Source organism: Seriola lalandi, unplaced genomic scaffold (assembly GCF_002814215.2).
Source record: "Seriola lalandi dorsalis isolate HSWRI2012SDOR001 ecotype SW California unplaced genomic scaffold, Sedor1 jcf7180002054981, whole genome shotgun sequence".
NCBI lineage: Eukaryota > Metazoa > Chordata > Actinopteri > Carangiformes > Carangidae > Seriola > Seriola lalandi.
The window spans coordinates 2,186,796-2,193,488 of NW_019525661.1; positions in this window are offsets into that span (position 1 = coordinate 2,186,796).

The window sequence follows — 6,693 nt, forward strand, 5'->3', positions numbered from 1 at the left end:
AACAATGTTCTCAAATTTAAGCTTAGGTGTAACAAAAATTTGTAGTTTGGATAGTGAATAACGATTGCAGTTGGTGAAGTACACTATGTCCATGAATCTCTGCAGTCCACCACCACTCGCTGCTGTTCCTCTCAACTAGAGACTGAAATAGCAGTGCTAGCAGTAAACAGGTTGATTTGGGCTGTAGTTCCTTGTTGTCTACCCTGTTTGTCGTGTGTTGTGGGACCTTTAAAGGCAATTAAACAGTTGATGTCTGTGTTCTATTAATCTTATTTATGTGTGTTGACCTTGAGTTCTGAGAGTCTACAAGGAGACAAAGGTACTCAAACACCTGTCCCTTCTATGTCTGCATTACTCCTCTGATCAATAAGCAGCTTGTAAACACTGTTCAGCACTTCCTTGACACTTGTGTGTGGAACTGGCTTCAGTAATTCGTGGACTAAAAAATAACCAGTCAAAACATTGTCCATCGGTACCTGCACTTTTTCTTGTACATGGCAGTCATGGCGGTGTACACCCTGGAAAAGTTGCAAGCCTATAATAGGACTGACACATAGAGACAAACAACCATTGGAAGGAAGCCAGAGTACTTGGAGAGAACCCACAATGGCACAGGGAGAACATGCAAACGCACAGAAAAGCCTGGCCGGCAGGTTCAAACCCAGAACCTTTTTGCTGTGAGGTGACATTGCTAACCAATGCACCACCCTGCTGCCCTCTCGCTAGATCTCCCTTTTTTAATTAGTTAGATAAATATTTCTGTCACTTTTCATGTGAACAACCATAGTGTAAAGTGTAACACTATGAATGCCTTCCCAAGTCTGCAAAAGTCTCCTAAAGTTGTTGTTAAATGATGCAGCATCTTTGGGTAGGGGAAGTTTTCTTTAGGTAGGACAGTCTTTCTCAAAGAGTGGGAAAGGCTTTGTCCGCAATCTTCGCCAGTTTACAGTTTATGTTTTACAATTTACGTCAAAAAAGATCAGCGTGACATTTCAAAGGAAATGTGGATGAAGCTAACAATTAGCCTGCCCTAAGATTATATATATATATATATAGGCCTACATAGAACATAAGCAAAATCTAATTTAAGATATTGATAAACAAATGCAAAAGGAATGTACGTTGTTACTGGTTCACATATGTGGCGCTGTGGCCCCCACAGTCACAGATAGGGGTGGTGATCTGGTAAAAAAGATCATATGATAATGTAATCTTGCTCATCATTTTCATTCAGTTTCTGCTCTGATTTTATTCTGAAAGTCCAGGCCGGATCTTGAGATTCCTTTCTTTTCACTGCTTTGACGCTTCTTTCGGATGTTTGTAACCTCCCGCAGTCACATATTAAACGTTTGACTGACTGATTCACTGAACACGTGTTATTTTTTCATATCACACATCATCGCTTTTTCTTTTCTAGGCAAAATCGCTAAGAAGGAGTGATTCTGCGGGTAACTGTTGCTGCTAAGATGGAGATCGATTGTCTCAAAACAATCTTTTAGACACTCACTGGCCTCCAGGGTCCAGTTCCTGAATGAGCGGGTGGTTGCAGCCTGCCTCAGTACACAGGGCTTGTAGGAAGGCTGAAGAAAAAACAGATTATGATCTGATCTGCCAAGTGGTGGTAGAGCTGAAGCAGTGTAGGCCGATATTGCAATGAATGCATCAGGGTGCTGGGTCTGTACTCTCGTAACAGTCTCGTGACTGACGTCATATGCGACTGCAGGCTCTGCTCGTGGTTGAATGTAAACAACAATGGCAATGATGTGTGAGAACTCCCTCAGTACATTGAACGGTCTAAGACCAACTGCCAACAGTTCAATATCCCAACAGCAGATCTCCTTCACTGTGATATGACCAGGGTTGCGCAATCTATTGTTCACAAGCAGAACCAGTCCTCCACCTTTATTCTTCTCACTTGCTCTGGCGTCTCCGTCCGCTCATACTGCAGTGAAGCCGGGTAAATCCACACAACGGTCGGGAGTGTTGTCATTTAACCAGGTCTCTGTGAAACACATGAGACTACACTCACGATACGCTTGCTGGTTCTTCACAAGTGCCTCCAGTTCATGGACTGCTCTGCCTTCACCTGCAGCTTCAATAATTTTCCACCTACCCCTGGTAGTTCTGTTGTGTGTGTAAAATAAATAGTATGGATGCATATGAATATGCTAAAATAAATACAGTATCAATATTGGCATGAATATGCTGAGATATGCACAATGTGAACACTAACAACAGTATGAATATTATGAAATGTAATTTCAAGGAAATGAAGAGTAAACAACTAGAGGTAGAATAAGAATTCAATGAACACACTATATAACCAATAAACAATAGAGAGTAGTACAAATATGGATATACTTTACAAATACATAACCAATATAGGCAGTGGTATAACTGTGGTATATTCATTATTATGAATCAGCAGTATAGACATGAAACACTGTAGGTCTGATATAATCACAGTGGTATAGACAAGTGGTGCAGAGTGGAGCATGGTGACAGCTGGGGGAAAGAAGCAGATCCTGAACCCGCTGGTTATGGAACAAAGATTCCAGCTGCAAACAGTCCTTGTCACACTTGTAAAAGTGAATGATGGTTACAGATTTATACTGACCTAGACCCTCCTCACTTGTGTCTGTACACTCTCTGCCGTTGGTGTTGGTGGGACAGGTGGAAGCGGTGTCTGTACTGGCTCGAGTCCTGATAAAGACAGAGGTTTTCTGAAATCTCAGAAATGTAAAGGCCCTCTGAACTGCCAATCCTGCCAGATCTTGTAACAGTAATGTAAAGTGGTTACAATATGGTGAACTGATCTACATGTATTCACTTGGATCCATACAATCTCAATGTCCAGTCATTGTAAAATAAGTCTCAAGTTACTGCTGTAATTAGCTGGGTAACAACTAGCATGATACTTTTCACTAAAGAGCCAACATTAGATGTTACTCACCAGTCTAAAAGAAAAGATGTGAGCTTGACATCAAACCACATCTCTTTACTCACCGAGAGCTGTCTTCAGCAGTGGAAGGCCACACCAAGATATAATAATGTTTTGCTTCTTTCCTTTGCCACTGGACGTGGTTTGTTGTTGGGAGCTTTGGGATTAAGATAAAGGTCACTTTCTAGGAGTTTCAGCTATCTCTGTGTTTCTGTGATGCAAGTTGGGAGCTGTAGCTAGCTTCAAGCTCTGGAGGAAGCCGTCCTTTTTTGTAGAACTGAGGGTAGACTAGGCGCTACACTGACTCACACCGCATCTAGTGTGAGAAAGTGGTATTACAACATGGAGCTAGCTGGTTAGCATGTTAATTGCAGTAGATATCGATGAAGATCTTTGTGGAGATCTTTGTCATGGTATTATCACTGTGGCTGCATCACACACTGTTGATAGTGTTAGTTTTTTCTGGCCAGATGTTCCACACTGCACCTTTTCACCTTTCATAGAAGTCAGCCAGTCAGTCGGTCCAGTCCAGTCAGCAAACGATCAGGATCCAAGTCACTGGGTTGTGAGTGAATATGACTGGCTTCCATAAACAGAGTGGAATGTGGAATGTGGAGTGAACGGTGAGTATATAGAGTAGTTACCGGAGGATGATTGCATTTCATAGTATACACAAGAACTGCCTGTCCGCTACCTTTAGTTTTCCCACACACACTCATCGCACGAGTAAAAGAGCAAGAGAGAGAGAGGGAGAGAGATCGAGTATTTTAGTGCTAAAGTTAAGACACAACACCACAATAAAACTCTGATTAGCCTACCACAAGCATTCAAAGACCAACCATCAGGCCTGAAAATCAACAAGAGCAGCTAAACAGGCTACAATATAATATTATATAGTATATTGAATATCTCAGAAAAAAAAAAGTATGCCCAGTGCGTACAGGATTACGGCTTCTGGCGCCACTGAGAGTTGTTTCAGTGCAACTATAAAGTCCGATACAAATTTGCCCTCTTGTTGATTTCTCTTTTGAAATATAAATCTCTCCACAATGACAAGTGGTTTGGGCTTGTAGTGGTCACAGTGCCATAGTGCCTTGGTCAGGTCATTATAACTTTTCTGACTCAGTTTAGCTGGCATGACTTTATTTTCCAAAAGTCTGTAGGCATCTCCTCCAATAACTGAGACTTTTTTCCTGTCTCCACATTATTGGCAATCATCCATTATTCCAGCCTCTGTAGTAAGATTCAAAATCTTCATTACCCCTCCTTGTATTCAGATATACTGCCGATCTGGAACGCCATTGTTGCCATCACACTGTTGCTAGTCTATAGGTCATCTTAGAGCTTATTAACTTGTTTTGTAAGCCACTTTTGTAGGGCTACAAACTTCCTTCCGTGTGATCTGCCAGCTACAAACTTTATATCTCATGTCTATAGGAAAGCATTGTCCTCATTTCTTCCTTTGCATCCCATCCTCGTTGCCAAATTGTAATGTCTTGGTGTGGGAATCAAAAAACAGACAGAGACCGAACTGTGCGTGGAGACTCGGAACTTTACTCATCAAACTGTTGTACCGCAAACGTCCAAATGGTGGCAGCAAAGCCATATAGACTAGTCTCAATAATATCCTAATAGATTTTAACCATGACTGAGACTCAAAGTACATCTGATGACCTCTGGTCAGTGTTTCATTTTTAACTGTGGTTTCATTTCTTATTACAATAATGTAAAATGGAAAGTACCATATATTTAATAAAATATTTTAAAAAGTCCCCTTTCTATTTAATAAATAAATATAATCCATTGAATAAAGAATAAAGAAAAAGGAAATAGGAAAAAAAAACAACTCAGTGTGTGTGCAGGTGAAAAACCCACGTGTGCCAAGCGATGTTAGTCATTACATGGTCCAGAAAAGGTGTTCATGTTTTTACAAAGTTCCTCAGTGAACCCATCAGGGAAAATCTGATCTTCTCTAGCCCTTTCACGCATAGTGGTCACTACAGTGGACAGCTATTCAAAAGCTGTTTTCTTGAATATGCATGGGTTTAGATCGCCAGGTTGCATATCAGTCACTACAGTGGACTCTTGTGAGTCATCCCATACACTGCCACCCATTGGCCAACCGTGTTTAGTGCAACATTTTTTTGTCAAAACCAAGATGGCCGACGAAGTAGCAGGAACGTCAAGCAGGTCAGGAATATCCACTAAAAGCTTCTACAGTAGGAGACCCTGACAGGTAAAAAAAATATGACAACATCAAGTAACATCTTAGGAGTAACATAATTGTTAAAATTTCCAATGATTGATTTTACATTGGGCGGAAATTACGTTTAATCACTCGTCCACTAAATTGGACATCATGCAATGCTGGCTATATTTCAACTGCAATTCATTCCTGTTACTGCAGCTTTGTTGTGCTTGAAAAAGCTTCATCTGCTTTAACTTTTTGGTTGTAAATCACTTGATTTAAGTAATAAGAATGCAACTTGAAGTATTAAAAAAATAAATAATCAAAAATAATGTTTTTTGCAGATTGTCCCATTATGCGAGTAACAGTTAGTGTCTTTATGTGTTGTAGAGCTGTGCAGAGAGTGCTAGAAAGGCCTACAGGACAGTGGAGCAAATACCATCTGAGTCAAGTGAGGAAGATGCTAGTGACAGTGATAATGAATGGCTGCCAGACAAAGCATCAGCAAATGCTAGGATTAGTGACAGTGGAGATGAGGATGCAGAGGGAGATGAGGATGCAGAGGGAGATGAGGATGCTGAGGTTGAGCCACCTGTCAGAGTTCAAGTACAGAAAAAAAGCAGAAACATCTGGAAAATGAAAGACAACCAGTTTGAGGGAGACCTGCCTCCTTTTTTAGGAGAGTGGAAACTGAATGTTGAGGGAACAGAAGCAATAGATTTCTTTATGCATCTATTTCCCGAAGATCTGATCGATGACATAGTACAAAATTCAAACCTGTATGCATTCCAAAACGGAAAATCAAATCTGGCCTTGACAACAAAAGAAATGAAGACATTTCTAGGGATGAATATGGCCATGTCATACATCAGATACCCAAGATCAAGAATGTACTGGTCATCAGAGGAAGGGCTTCGTCTTGATTTGATAGCAAATGCCATGCCAGTGAACAGATTTGAGCAGATTCTGAGGTTCATTCACTTTGTTGATAATTCCTCACAGGAGCCAGGAAATGCTGATATGATCTTCAAAATCCGACCAGTGTTAAATGCACTTCAGAAAACCTTCCTTTCAGCAGTCAATCCTGAAGAAATGCAATCGATTGACGAGCAAATGATTCCCTTCAAGGGCCGCTTGTCTCTCAAGCAGTACATCCCAAAAAAAAACAAACCCTGGGGTGTGAAAGTATGGGTGAGAGCAGGGTCCTCTGGATATGTGTACAGATTTGAAGTGTATCAGGGGGTAGCTGGACGTGGTCCGGTCAGTGCATTGGGAATGGCTCAAGATGGAGTCATGCGCCTCTGTGATGACATACAGCAGAAGAATCATAAGGTGTTTTTTGACAACTTATTTTGCACCATTCCCCTCATTCAGGCATTGCAACAACAGGGCACCTATGGCACTGGCACATGCAGAAAGAACAGGCTCCAGGGAGCACAGCTGAAACTAAAGGATGAAAAGCAACTCCGAACAGAAGGAAGAGGAGCTTGGTCTGTTGTCACCAATGCTGAAAACATCACTGTCACACGTTGGTTAGACAGTTCAGTGATCCACATGGCCTCTT